Genomic DNA, 15,565 nt, shown 5'->3' with positions numbered 1-15,565 from the left:
GGAAATATAGATACAGTCAAATTAGATATTTACACTGAAGATGAACTGCAGTTCATGTGCAAAGACATTACAAAGTGTGCTGGACAAGCTCATGACAGACTAGCTGAACTACCCCAGAGATATCATGTTGATTTCAAGAAATCAAAACTTCTGAAGATAAATTACAGATTAGACTTCAGTGACACGGATATATTGAGCATGAGACCTCCTGGGATGAGAATGCAGATTAGAGAATGGGGAACTTTAGACAAGTGGGAAGGAAGATGGGCAAAGAAAAGAGATCAGAAGAAAAGGAAAACAGATTTGCTTCCAGCAGGTCAAGATGAGAAAAATCTGAAAATGCTTCCCATGGCAGTAATTCCTGGTGGTAGATATGGAACTGTACCTTGGTGTTGGAATGATATTTTGTCCATCAGAAATGATTACCTAAAATTGAGAGAAAAACCAGTGGAGTAGTATAAGTGGGCATAACGTTTGTGAAACTTTCAAAATGCCTGTGGGAAGATTTTAATACATTGGGTTTAGAGTGATTTATGGACTGAGTGTAAGATTGCTGTCAATTGGCCTGACAGTGAACCTCCAAGAGATCCAGTACCAAATGCACTGCCTAAAGAGGCGATGAAAAAGTAGCAAAAAGTGATTTGCTTTTTGGAAAGCAAGGTGTCCACTAAAGATATTGATTGGCCGAGGATTGACAAGCTGGCTCTTGAACGTAAGGCATCAACCCATCCTATTGTGAGAGATTGGTGCAGGCTTTCAAGCACTCCAGTGATACTGAGACCACAGAGGCTGAAGATTTGGGTCATTTTGTGTTCCAATTTGTTCAGGGATTTACTCCAGACACACATCACATGATTCAGCAGCATTTGATCTGTTGGAAGTACAAGCCGATTGATGAGATCTTGCGGTATGCAAAATATTGTAGTAATGAATTGGAATTAAAGCAGAAAAAGTTGAGGGAGAAGCTGATGATGATGCAATTGAAAGCTGCACAGAAAGTTAATCAGAATCAAGATTGCAGGGAATACTGGTGGCATGCGAGGAGTGCAACAACAGGGAGGTAACAATTTCCAGCAGCACGGTAGAGGATGTAGTGTTCTTGCGGATCAGAGTGGAGTTGTGGATGTGGCGACTTTGAAAAAAACTAATCTGTGTCACAAGATGTTTTGCCAGTTTGGCCACTGAAAGAGAGAGCATCTTCTTCAGTGCCTAATTTGTAAAGAAAATAAGTGCCAGGGCCCTTCTCAGGAGGCTATCGCAGCTTGCACCACCCATTGCCCTTGGCAGCACCGCCAATGACATAACTACATAAATACAAACCATCAGAGGACTTTAAGTCTGACAATTCAGACTGTTTGAGGCCTCCAAAGCTATAAGAATGGGTTTGGTGGCAGGTATTAGTTGTTTATAATATATAATGAATTAATAAACAACTGTTGCTCTGCTCATCTTTGTTATCATAAGTGCTGGTGTTGACAATTAAGTGCCAGTACCGAGCACAGGAAACCTCTGGCTCAAATTAAAGCACCCAGAACAGAGCAAATAATCAGGTACAGAGCAATTGAATTTAATAAGCACAAGGCAATAATCAAGTTAAGACTCCAAAGGCAAAATTCAAATGTGTTTGAGAGAAAGCAGAAGTAAGTTCCACAAGCCCCAAAGTCCCAACAACAGACAAATGTTTCTCAACAAAATTTAAATCATGTTACAAGTGTGGATGCAAATTAGTTGACAGCACAGTTCCTTTAACTGGGTGATGATGATTTTTCAGACATTTTTCAGTTAGATCCCCCAAAGAAGAAGAGGAGTGCATGCTTGGAGTTTCCTTAGATTTGGATCAGCATGGTCCATATATGAAAGGTGATGTAAATCGTCACCATGAGTCATTTATAATAGACAGAGGTGCCACACGCTGTACTGTCAGAACACCAGAAGTACCAAACCTACCCCTTACAAGAAAGGAGTTGAGGGAGTTGCAAATAAGGAATGTTCCAAAGCAGTAACAGAATCTCTCCCCATAAAAATAGGTTCCTTTGAGGATGAATACCAGTTTGTGGGATGTGACTCAAGTCCTGTAATTCTGCTTGGATGTGAACTGCTATACTAGTTGAATTGTTCTGGCAGTTTTACCCCATTTGGTATTGAGATCTGTAAGATCGATGAAGATGCAGTATTTAAAATTGTGAATCAAAGTCTGAGTGTCAATTTATACCCAATGTGGACTTGTAATGACTTACGCAAAGATTTAAAAGACGCTGTGCCCCCTGAAGCTTGGGACATTTCAGGAAAAGAGATAGGACTCATTATAGGAGTGAGCATATCAAGATAACTGTGAAACCAAATGCAGTCTACCCGAGAATTCTTCCATATAGCATGACACCTGAAACAACTGGAGGAAAAACTCCAATGATCGAGTTATTGATAGAACAGGAAATTCTGAGAGAGATAACGGGAAGTCCTTGTAACCCTCCCATTATGGGGCTTGTAACCCTCCCATTATGGGACTGTGGAAGACTAATAAAAAATACTGCATAATCCAGGAGCTGAGAAGAATGAATGGAATTGTCATTCCATGTTGTCTGAATATAGCAGTGATTTTATTTCATGTGAAGCAGAGTGGTTTAACATGATTGACTTCTGCCAAGCATTCTTCTCTATGCTGTAGCATGAGAAGAGCCAGTTTCTCTTCGTGTTTCGGTTTGGCAATAGTGTTTTTGCATGGTGCTGAGTCCCACGAAGGTATACTGAGAGCCCTTTAATTTTTAAACAAAGCTTGATAAAGAATCTGGAGTGCCTTAAAAATGCCCAACCATTCAGTCTTAATTCAGTATATCGATGACCTATTAGTGGCATCAAATACTCAATTAGCATATAGGGCAGATATGATTGCACTATTGAACCACTTAGCTGCGAATGGACATAAGGTTTCCCCGATCAAATTACAGTACTGTAAGAAGGAAGTTTTGTACATAGGTCACCATATTGAGAAAGGTGCAAGGAAAGTGTCGCAAGAAAGAACCTCAGCAGTTCTGAAAATGAATCCCCCAAAGACTGAAAAAGAAGTCAGCATGTTTTTGTGAATTGTTGACAATTGTTGCTAGTGGATTCCAAACTTGAACCTTTTGACCAAGTCTTTATAGAGGCTGACACACAAGTATGTGTCTGATACAGTACCATTGGATGACAACTGCAAACATGCCTTCATGGAGTTGAGAGAAAATCTCTGTTGTGCCCATTTTCTGCTAATGCCTGATTACAATAAATATTTTAATTTGTACTGTTGTGAGAGGGAGGGATGCACTCTCTCAGTTTCATATATATGGAAGTGCCAACAGACCTGTGGCATACTTTTCAGCCACTCTTGATCCTGTGGCTTTGCCATGTTGACTTTAAAGCTTTTGCTGCAGTCAGTCATTGAACAGTGCAAAAACATTATGAGTCATTCTTTAACTGTTTTTGTGCCCCACGTGGTGGAAATATTATTAACCCGCACCAAGACACAGCATATCACTATTGCTCATCTTACGCAATATGAGCAAGTCATACTGGCTGCACAGAATGTTTCTCTTAAACATTCCAATACTTTGAATCCAGCAAATTAATTGCCATCTCCTGTGAAAGATAAAGATGTAAGTGATGATTTTGATGTTGATGAAACTGAGCACGACTGTCTAGATGTCACTGAACTATGCACCGAGCCAAGACCTGATTTTCAAGATATTTCCCTTCCCGAATCTAATTATGTGATGAATGTTGATGACTTCTGTTTAATAGACAATGATGGTACCCTGAGAGCTGGTTATGCAGTCTGTACAGTCTCAGGTGTAGCTGAAGCCTCCTGGCTTCAATTAACCTTTTCTGCCCAGGTAGCTGCATGCTGTGTTTCTGAACAGCTGAAGGTGACAATTTTCACCGATAGCCAATAAAGCTGTGGTGTCCATCATGACTTCAGCCAGTTGTGGTCCCAAGAGGTTTTATTACCTTTTCTTGATAGCCTATCCAAAATGGAGAGAAAGTTTATAATTGTGTGAATACATTACAGTTATCTACCCAAATTGTGGTTGTGAAGAGCTGTGCACACCTCAAAGCCACTTTTTATGTGTACTGCCTTTATTGGTGAGTACTCCAATGAGTCAAATGATGAGACAAGTCACAATCTTCTGTTAACTGCTACAGATATCTGGGGGGAAGTTAAGAGGTTACTAGAAGAAGTGTTAGAGGTAGAACAGCAAGGCTGGGTTAGAGCAGGTTGTGTCAAAAGGGAAGATGATCTTTGAGTTTTAAGTGATGCCTAATAGTTTGTTACCAACCATGTCTAGGCATTACTATGGTCTGCCTCACGTTGCTTGTAATCCTTTGGCTAGAAAAGTTGGGTTAACCCCCGATTCAGATTGAAGGCAGAAGCCCTATGTCACTGATGGGTCACCTGTCAATTAAAGATTAATGTAGGTAAATGTACAGCAGTTACCCTGTGTCACATAGGCAGATGGGGAGAACCTTTCAACAATATACAGCTCAATTGTATTGAGCTAACTGTGTGCAATGGACTGAGATACATTTCGGTCATTGCATGCATTTTCTCTCATTGGGTTGAGGCTTACCTGACCTGGAGAAATGACATTAGTAAAGCTGTTACTTAGAGAGCTAGTACTTAGGTTCAGATTAACAACTTCTCAAGAGCATGACTGGGGGACACACTTCAATGGAAAAGTCACAAGTTGACAAAGAGTACGTTGCAGTTATAGGCCCGAGGCTTCTGGATTGGTGGAGCAAATTAATGGAACTTTGAAGTCCAGATTGGTGAAAGTGTATGCCTCCAACTCTCTGAAATGGCCTGATGTATTGCCTTTTGTTTTGATGGGTTTGCACAGTACTCCCGATAGGAAAACTGGCCTGTCCCCACATGAGATTGCCATGGGGCGTGCAATGAGATTGCCAGATGTACCTGCGAATGTGCTTGTGAACATTACAGATGACTTGGTACTGGAATATTGCAAAGGACTAGCTGACATGGTTATTCTGTGTCTCATCAGGTTAGAGAAGCTACTGTCCAGCCACAGCAGGAACACTATCATGACTGGTGTCCATGTGACTATATCAGGGTGATGAGACAATCACGGAAGTCCTGTTTAGAACTGCGGAGGACGGGGCCACGCCAGGTTGTGCTGTTAAATACGACAGCTGTGAACGGTGGTTTATTAGCTGGGGTTGGTTGGTACCCACCACTAGTAATAAGGCCACAATCACAATATAAGGTCCAGTCAGGCTGGGAGCTGGCAACAAGCAGGAAGGCTTAACATAGAATACAGGTGTATAAAGCATTTTAAAAAACACCAATACACTTTATAAGTAAGACACAACACACAATAAAAATCCAACCCCCCATTTATACAAATAGGAAATATTTGTATCTTCAAAATGACATAAAAATGACAAAAATCCATTATAGGGAACAAGAATAAATGCGAACAATGTCCTTCCTAGTGCTAAAAAAACAATAGCGCCAACCAGGGACATCTGGTCGCGCTTGACCGGGAGCAAGTCACAATTTGAGGCCAACCGCAATGGAGCTCTGCTCAGATATACTGAGCAGGAGGCCTCTATCAAAGTTTTACCATCGGACTTAGTAATTTTTCTGAAGCTTTTTCTCTTGTTGTCATGCAAAGCTCCTTGTCAGGCCGAGATCCAATGCAATGTCGTCAGCTTGGCTCAGCGTAAGCTGTTGGTCAAGTTCTGGAAGTCTCGTCATTGGGAAAAAGTTCCGGAGCATCAGTGGGACAAACCTAAAATTCAGGCCAGGTCACAGTTTGACGTCGACAGTTTGACACTCGTCGATGGGTCGGTCATCCCATGGAGCTTTTTTTCCAAAAGTTCTCCAATCTCCTCCAAACTTCTGGATCTCCTTCCAGAAGTCCTACTTTGGGTCTCCAGTGGTCGCACAATACAAATCCAAGGGACTAGAAGCTCTGGAATGGTTATTGGGGTGTTGGGTTTCATTTCCCAGAATGTACCTGGCAAATCCTCAAAAGTCAAGCTAAAGGTGGTCAGCTGGGTCCCTCGTGGTAGGGATGTTGCAGGTGAAGCTCTTTTAACCTGTTGCTTTCAGGGAGTCCACTCCTTATCTCTCTTGAAGCCAGGCAAAGTCCTTAGAGCTGTAGTTCCTCAGTGTGCAGCAGGTAGAGTCATGGGCAGTCCTTGTTCTCCTTGTAGTTTAGGCAGTGATCTGAACTGCTGGGCAGCTCTGCCATATGTATCCATGCTCCTGGGTTAGCAAGCAGGGAGGCACCATTGACCAATAGGGTGCAGGATGCCACCATCCTGGGTTACCACTTCTTGCAAAGTATGGTAAAAATCAATCCCGGAAAGCACTGGTCTAGAAAAATCCAAGATGGGAATATCTCTCCTAGGAGGTTACGTCTGGCTGAGCCCACCCACTTGTGTTTCTAAGTTTCCCTAACACATGCCTTTTGGCCTTTATTGTCATCTAATTACTGGGGCTCTGATCTGGCTGGGGAAGCAGGAACTGCGGGAGGTCTGATTCCTGTCGCAAGTGGCTTTCCCTCCTTTGAAAATCAGTTTGACCACCCTGCACTCGTCCTGCCCTGCCATCTGCTACAGCAGTTCTCCTTCTACCAGATGCTTCTTTTGTTTGAGCCCAGGCCACTTCATACCTTATTAAGGTAGCTTGGCTCAGGCTGCCAGAGGCTGACTAATCAAGAACGCCCACCACAGGGCTGATTTTGGTAACTTTCAGAAAGAGTTCTAAAACTCTTTCACTGTACTAGTTATACTAAATCTAACATTGCAAATTGCTGGATTTATTCTAACTAGTAATTTGATACCAAACATAATATATTTAGCTCTTTACTAGCAGAAATGAGACTTTAATATTTTTAAAATAAAGCCTCCCAATGTTAGCCTATGGAGCTAATGTACTACAATGGGCAAAAACAAATTTTGCAGTTTTTCCTTCACCAGTGCTTTTAAAATATCTTTTATAATGTCCCAACTTATATTTACACTGCACCCAACACTTGGTGCACCTTGGGCAGGCCTTAGTGGTGACATATGTAAAAATAAAGTAGTTTAAGACTTTGGAAGTTCTTTTAATTCCAAAGTCAAATTTTGGGTCAACTTTAAAAGCAGTTAGCAAGGTAGGCCTGCCTTTAAAACGATACCAGACACCACAACAGTGCACCCAGAAGTACACTAACTACAATGGAGTCCCTAAACTTTCATGCCCTACCATATACTGAGATGAATGGAACAGGTTAGTCAAGCTGTTGTGAATGCACAAGTAATCAGTACAGCACAATTGTGGTCTGAGTGAGTCAGCAACAGTTTTTGGTACAGAAGGGTTAAGGCAGAGACAGTTGGCTCCGCAAAGGTAAGATGCTAATGAAGGACATAGTGCTGTAACAAACGGGGTTGTACTCGGTGACAAGTGGCCAAGTGAGCACAGTATTTAGACAGAACATCGTAAACACAAATATCATAGACCAGAATATTGTGTCAAAAATATCGAGGACAAGGATATCGTGAAGGTAAGTTTCTATAAAGTTTTGCTATGTATAAGTACACATATGTACAATGATGATATATATATATATATATATATATATATATATATATACACACACATATATATGTATATATACACACGTGTAGATATATATATACATGTATATATATACATATATAAACATATATATAAATATAAATATATATGTGTGTGTGTGTATATATATATATTTATTTATATATACATATATGCATATATATATATATATATATATATATATATATATATATATATATATATATATATGTATAATCTTCCAAGTACATAGATGTGGAAAATAGTAAATCTATGTTTACCTATTTGTACTTATCTTCTTGATATTTTGGTCCTCGATAATTTTGACACAATATTCTGTCCACACGATATTTGTGTTTCCAATATTCTGGCACTGATTTGAGCAAACTGTGCCAGTCGTGCAAGTGCCCCCAAACAATTTCAGAAGAAACTGAATAATCTGGTCAGAGCTACAGTAATACAGACAGACCAGTAGCTAGGAGATCAAAGACAAAGAGAAGTCCTTGTCAAAAGTATGCACCACCTGAATGGACATATTGTGCCGCAAATGACTGAGAAAAGGAATTGCTTTAACAATATGTATCCAGCTGACATTATTGAATTTGTTCTTGTGCCAGAACTGAAATTTTATTGTTACTTGATGAACTGAGACATTATATCCTGCAAGTGTTTAATTAGAGGTTTTTTGAAAATTTGCTAGAAAAACTTGATGAACTTTCCTGAAGATCAAGGAGAATTTAGCAACTAATATTGAAATTTGCAGAAGAAACAATTTTGATGTTTTCTTTGCTCACAAATAAAAAAAGGACTGAAAGAGACAGTTGATATTTTTGTTGCAGCTATTTACATTTTTACATTTTTGCATTTTTGATTTTTGATTTTTTGTTTGAGAATCCACTGCCAACAGTAGTCCACCATCTCAGGAACATTTTAACTTATTTTTGTGTTGTTGGAGGATTCATTTTCAGACCAGTAGAGATTCTGTCTTGCAATACCTTTCTAGCACCTTTCTCACAATAGTGTTCCAGATACGGGACTTCTTCCTGACAATGTTGCAGTTTGGTTGGGTACACTTTGGGGCTCATTCTGAGCCCGGCGGGCGGCGGGAGCCGCCAAATGACCGCACCGCGGTCAAAATACCGCGGCGGCCATTCAGACATTTCCTCTGGGCCGGCGGGCGCTCTCCAAAAGAGCGCCCGCCGGCCCAGAGGAAATGCCCCTGCAACGAGGATGCCGGCTCAGAATTGAGCCGGCGTAGTTGCAGGGGTGCGACGGGTGCAGTTTGCACCCGTCGCGTATTTCAGTGTCTGCATTGCAGACACTGAAATACACAGTGGGGCCCTCTTACGGGGGACCCTGCAGTGCCCATGCCATTGGCATGGGCACTGCAGGGGCCCCCAGGGGCCCCGCGGCACCCCCTACCGCCATCCTGTTCCTGGCGGGCGAACCGCCATGAACAGGATGGCGGTAGGGGGTGTCAGAATCCCCCATGGCGGCGCAGCAAGCTGCGCCGCCATGGGGGATTCCAAGGGCAGCGGAAAACCGGCGGGAGACCGCCGGTTTTCCTTGTCTGACCGCGGCCGAACCGCCAAAAGAGCGCCCGCCGGCCCAGAGGAAATGTCTGAATGGCGGTCATTTGGCGGCTCCCGCCGCCCGCCGGGCTCAGAATGAGCCCCTAAATCTTGTACCTTTTATATTCAGTTGCATCATCGGTCATTAGTATCTTGAGTTCTTTGCTTTTGCATGTTTTGAATGAGCATTGCATTCATGTTTGGCAACTGGCCATTAATTTGCCTTCTAGTAGGATTCAATGCATATCTTCGATTCTAGCGGCCCACCTTGTAACAATGATGACACTAAGCAGTCTTTTTCAACATTCCTATCTCCATCCCTGAATGCAGGTCTATTGCATTACTGGTCCCCTACCTTTTGTGACACCATTCCTATTCTGCGTTATCTGACTACCACCTTGATGAACTGAGAACCAACTCCCTGCATTCCTGCACCAACACCAACACCAGCACCATATTCTGAATTTGTCCCATGCCAGCCATTCTGAAATCCTTTTTATGCTCATTTTGTTTGAGCCAGCATGATTTTCTCTTTAACCTTCTCATGTTTTATATTCTACTGAACATGCATGCAAATCTCTAGGTGTAAACCAAGAACAAACATACACAAAATTACATAGGTTGCATTTTTTGGGGTTGTCAATGCCATTGTACTAGTGAAAAGCCTGCATCAGCCACTTATAATAGGCATGCACAGACTCTTGAGTACGTCTAGCTATTTTCAACCAATCAGTCTCTTTCTAGAGAAAGATGATTTTCAAAACTTTAATCACCTGATTATTATTTTTCATTACAGTAGAAGAAGGGACATTAGATTGGGCCACCTTTGATGATTCCTCTGTCGGCCACTGCACTGACACTTTAAACTCAGTCTACAATCATTAGTAACAGCAATGTCAAAGAAAGTGCTCAAATCCTCCCAAAGCACTTTTGAAATCTTCAAAAACAGGTCAATCTGAATGTACCAAAGGTTAGAATTTTCTCTCAGTTTTGGAAAATGATTTGTAAATGTGCAAAGAACACCATGACTCCACACTATGGGGGTCATTTTGACCCCGGCGGGCGGCGGTCGCCGCCCGCCTGGAGGGAACCGCCATATGGCCGCTCCGCGGTCGAAAGACCGCGGAGGCCATTCTGGCTTTCCCGCTGGGCTGGCGGGCGACCGCCAGAAGGCCGCCCGCCAGCCCAGCGGGAAACCCCTCCCCACGAGGAAGCCGGCTCCGAATGGAGCCGGCGGAGTGGGCATGTGCGACGGGTGCAGTTTGCACCCGTCGCGTATTTCAGTGTCTGCTAGGCAGACACTGAAATACACAGTAGGGCCCTCTTACGGGGGCCCCTGCCGTGCCCATGCCATTGGCATGGGCACGGCAGGGGCCCCCAGGGGCCCCGCGGCACCCCCTACCGCCATCCTGTTCCTGGCGGCCGAACCGCCAGGAACAGGATGGCGGTAGGGGGTGTCAGAATCCCCCATGGCGGCGCAGCAAGCTGCGCCGCCATGGGGGATTCCAAGGGCAGCGGTAAACCGGCGGGAGACCGCCGGTTTACCCTTTCTGGCCGTGGCAGAACCGCCGCGGTCAGAATGCCCTTTGGAGCACCGCCGGTCTGTCGGCGGTGCTCCCGTGGCCGGTGACCCTGGCGGTCACCGGCCGCCAGGGCCTGAATCAGGCCCTATATGTACACATCTACACCCATTCACCTTTTTCAGTGCTTATGCCTTGATTTGTACATCGCTTTTATAACCCTCGTTTTCTGGCCCTCCAGCTTCATCTTTCTTTTTCTTTTCCTTTTAAGCACACTGATCTTTCATCCTTTGTACATAACACCTCCTTTGAATGTTACCAACTAATTCCTTCAGGTGTAATTTTGGCATGGATGCTTACATATTCTTAGGTATTTCCTTACCTATGAACAACCTGAAATTCTGTTTTAAACTCTGGCATTTGGTTAAATTGATCCCAAATTCCATAGTTAACCTTTCAAATATCTTATGATTCTCAAAGGAACAAGAGTTCTTCCTTGTTATACTCATCTATATACTCTGACTCTATATTTCCTCTTATAATTCCCTCCAATTCTGTCCTCAGTCTCAAAATGTCTGACACTCTTAATGGACCATCCTCCTCTGGGGTTTCTGACTCAGGCCTTTCCTCAACTTCTGCAACAGACACACTCACAACGGGGATTGCTTCTATTCAGGGTTGTGCTCCTGAATTTAACAGAGCATCTGTGTATAGTAGCATGGACTGTAATAACTATGGATGCCACTTGGCTGGGGCTCTGACAAACGTACTCAGATCTCCTGCTGGGAGCTGGTGCAACAAGGAGTGAGCCTCTCTCAGAGGTACTTTAATCAGTAGGTGCACTTACATCTACATTAAGTATAGGTGGTGGCCCGCTGGCTTGCTGGTTTCCTCCAGCCTATATTATATGGAGGTGGTCTGGAAGCCAATAGATCATCCAAAAATCATCACTGACATCTGTCACTGTCACTAGTCTCATCTTTCTTTTCATGAATTCCACCCTGGTTTCGTTTTTTCTTCTTCTCAGTGCTTTATCTTGTTCATGTATGATACATCTTTATACCCCAATGATATTTTCCCTCCATTCTTGCTACTCTGCTACTAATCTCACTTCCATCCAACTATGGACCTTATTCTTTGTATTCATCTAAAAGTTTGCCTTCTCTTTAATATGTGCAGCAGGTTCACATGCATTCAAAGCCTCATATTATGCAAGTATGAGTGGAGGTTTCATCTCATACACCACTTGCCACAAATTCTCAATTATTCTTAGATTAAAGGTAACATAAGGGGGAAACGTCAAGGACTCTTCATTCACTCTGATCCTATTTCATTGTTTGGCCCAAATACGCATGTGTAATCTGGATTTTGGTTAACAATTAGTGTGCGGGCATGCCCTTGTTGAGGGGCCTTCTTGAGCTGATAGACAGGTATTCTTATATCATTTCTGAATAAGGCTCCCTAAAAAAGGCTAAAAAAAGGTGTTGGAAATGGTCCTCTCTACAGTGTCAACCCCAAACTTTTTGCCTTCTTCCTCCTACTTTTTGCTGGATTATTGCTTGTTGGCTTTAGGACCCTGTACACTTTACCACTGCTAACCAGTGCTGGAGGGCTTGTTCTCACTCCCATAAAACATGGTTTAATTGACATACACCTGATTGGCATATGTAATTTATATGTACGTCTCTTGTAGAGTGGTGTACTATACACCCAGAGCCGGTAAACTAGATGCTACCAATGACCCCACAAGCACTTATTGTGCCACTCACCTAAGTAGTGCCTTTAAACTTGTTCCATGTCTGACATTGCATTGTGAAGGCAGTGTCCTACTGCCTTGTTGACCTGATATTTAAACCTCAATGCCAAGCCTTTAATTCCCCTATTATTACATATAAGTCACCCCTAAAGTGGACCCTAGGTAGCCCATAGTGCACAGTGCTGTGTAATGAAAAGGCAGAACGTACTTTTTAGTATTGCATGGCCTATTAGTAAAAAACTCCCACATTCATTTTTTACTACTCTGAGGCCTATCCTTCCCATAAGATAACATTGGGGATGCCTTATTATATTTAATAAGCTATCATTTCTAAAGCAGCAGGGGTTAAAATATAATTTTTGGTATCTATAAACTTGTAATGATAAACCCTTTATAATGGTAAAGTCAGAGTTATCATTAGAAGTATGAAAATGCCACTTTTAAAAGGTTTTCCTGCCCTTAGCCCTCTGTGCCTGCAGCCTGCAGCCTGCCTTAGGTCACATGACTGTTTGTAACTGACAGTTAAGATTTTGTGATTTCACCCCATACAGCCACAAAATAGTGGGCTCAGCAGAGCCTGAATGGGCCATTAACTGACTTGATGGGGACTCTCAGACCCACTCTTAAATTTACTACTGGACCCGTGGAAGGACTCTCAGAGCACCGCCTGCTGCTGTGACCTGCTGTACATTCTGCAGACTGCTGCTGCGCCTGGACGGACTGCTTTGCTGCTGGAGCCTGCCTTGAACATTCAGAGGCCAGTCCTGCTGTGGAGCCCTGCATCTTCACCTGAAACCAGGACTTCAGATGTGATTTCAGGGGGTAGTTTTGCTGGGCTCCTGTTTAAAGCTACAGGGACATAACAGTCTCCGACCATCTTGAACTTGCACCTGGACTCAGCCTGAGTGAGTTCTGAACCCCCATGCGGTGTCCATCTACCCCTGGACCCTGAGGTGTGGTGCTAAAGTAGGTAGATGGCCATTTTCTAAAACTGAGAACTTGCTATTTTGAACCTTAAACTTTAAAAATTCATAACTCTGATTCCACTTATTGGATGTTGATGGTTTTGGTGACAGATAATGTAATAAAATGAACCCTGTCTTACTAAATTGTTTTGGGAATTTTATTGTTTTGTGTTTTCACTTTCTTGCTGTTTGTGTACTGCATAAGTACATAACTCATTGCCTCTAAATTTAGCGTGACTGTTTTTGTGCCGAGCTATCCAGGGTTAAGCACAGGTTAAATTAGTGACTTTTAGTGGTTCGCCCAATTGAAATATACAGCGATTCTCAGCATATCCTAATGTGATACGCAATGGCACTAGCACTCAATCTCAGTGTGACACCACTGAATGGACCATTCACAGCTCTGCATTCTCTATGTAACGCCCAATCCCAGCACATCGCACAAACCAACCGACTGATACCAGCATGGTACTTTCTTATGTAATAACCAATCCCAGCATGGCAGACACATCAACCGACCAATACCAGCAAAAAAAATTATGATGCAACTCACAGCACCTTGCAGTACCACTCAGCAGCTCTCACTCAACAGCAATCAGCTTTCCATAAGCAAATCATTGAAAATTTTAAAAAACAAATTCATAACTCTAGTCTGTTCAACTAAAAAAAATGTAAGTTATCATTCACTCCAGGGAAAGAATGGGGAATAATGCCCTCCTGGCTAGTGTGGTCTACTCATGGGCACAAGGATTCAACCAAACACCAATCTCAGTTAAGACATCCTTACAACAGAAGTTTAACAAGTCCCTATCTTTTTGTGCAGTGGATAGCGCTTCATAGTCTGAAACCACAAATTCTAACAGGCTAGTTAGTAAACTCATTGTCCATTCCGGGATTTCAAACTAGGAGGAGTTTGAAAATTAAACTTCAACTGTTTGCAGCTAGCACGTTTCTCTTCATAAGCACAAGCGATATACACAAAACAGCATTTAAAATCTCACTTCAACCCAGAGCCTTCCTGGACCCAAATGGACACCACACCGCAGATCACACTAACACATCAAAATATCAAATACCGCCATGCTCATCAATACAGAATCAAAGATCATCAAAATGTCAAACACTGTAACACTCATCAATACAGAATCAAAGATGCATAATCCTACTAATACTCACGCTTCTTGGACACCACTTCCCGAACTCCGGAACTGCCAATTCTCCAAACAGGATCATAGAACCTTGGGAATGTGGACTGGACTGGGACAAATTCTAACTGTATTTGAGGCAAATTCCAACCCTCTAAGCCTGAATAAGAATCATCCTCTGTGACCAGATCGAAGCAGTGAGGTTGAAGTTTTCACTGTGCAAATCATTGGTGCAAATTCAATGCGCTCAAGTGCATGGACCTTTGTCTTGCACTGAGGCTAACATCAACTCATCAGCAATATATCAATGACAGTGAAGCACATCAGGCCTCACAAGATTGACTGAGAATAGTAGATTTGCAAACCAGAAAGGTTTATTAGCAGTTTAGCAAATTTACAAGCGCAAATCACTCAGATTAGTCATAAATCAGTAATACTGCACTTTGGTATTGGCCAATAAAGTTCAAAGTGATTCGAAAACAGCAAATACAAAGACAGACTGTTTAAAGTTATCATATGCAAATCAAGTAAGTTTCAGTTTCCTCTGAAGGGAAATTCCCTAATGCTAAACTAAGAAGCTGAAAGAATGTTGAGACATGGAGTGAAAAATGTCAGCAAATAAAGCCTCTAAAGGGCAGATTCAAATGAAGATAGTCAGATAAATGAGAATGAATATCCCTGTTTCTCGGGGGGATGCAGTCAATCAGAAATACACAGTTATGATAACATTTTATCAGTCTTCATCGCAGGCATTGTGCAGTGGAAATGTTCAGCTGTGTGACCTTCAAGAGATATACAGTATGGTACATTATGGTCAGCTTGTCCCAGAAACAGTTGTGACAATCATTATTCACTGTCTATGAAACCCATTGTAATAAACTGTCCTCACAGAAAATAAACAGTAGGAACAATTAATGTGTTCAGACTATTGCAGTTTAGATCTTGGCTCCTGAAATGAGAGAAAAAGAGAGACAGAATCACAGTAGCCAAATGCATTTTCAATAATAGCAT

The sequence above is a fragment of the Pleurodeles waltl genome, chromosome 5 (assembly GCF_031143425.1).
Source record: "Pleurodeles waltl isolate 20211129_DDA chromosome 5, aPleWal1.hap1.20221129, whole genome shotgun sequence".
Lineage (NCBI taxonomy): Eukaryota > Metazoa > Chordata > Amphibia > Caudata > Salamandridae > Pleurodeles > Pleurodeles waltl.
The sequence above is the reverse complement of the archived record's forward strand: the minus strand, read 5'-3'. Positions refer to the sequence as shown.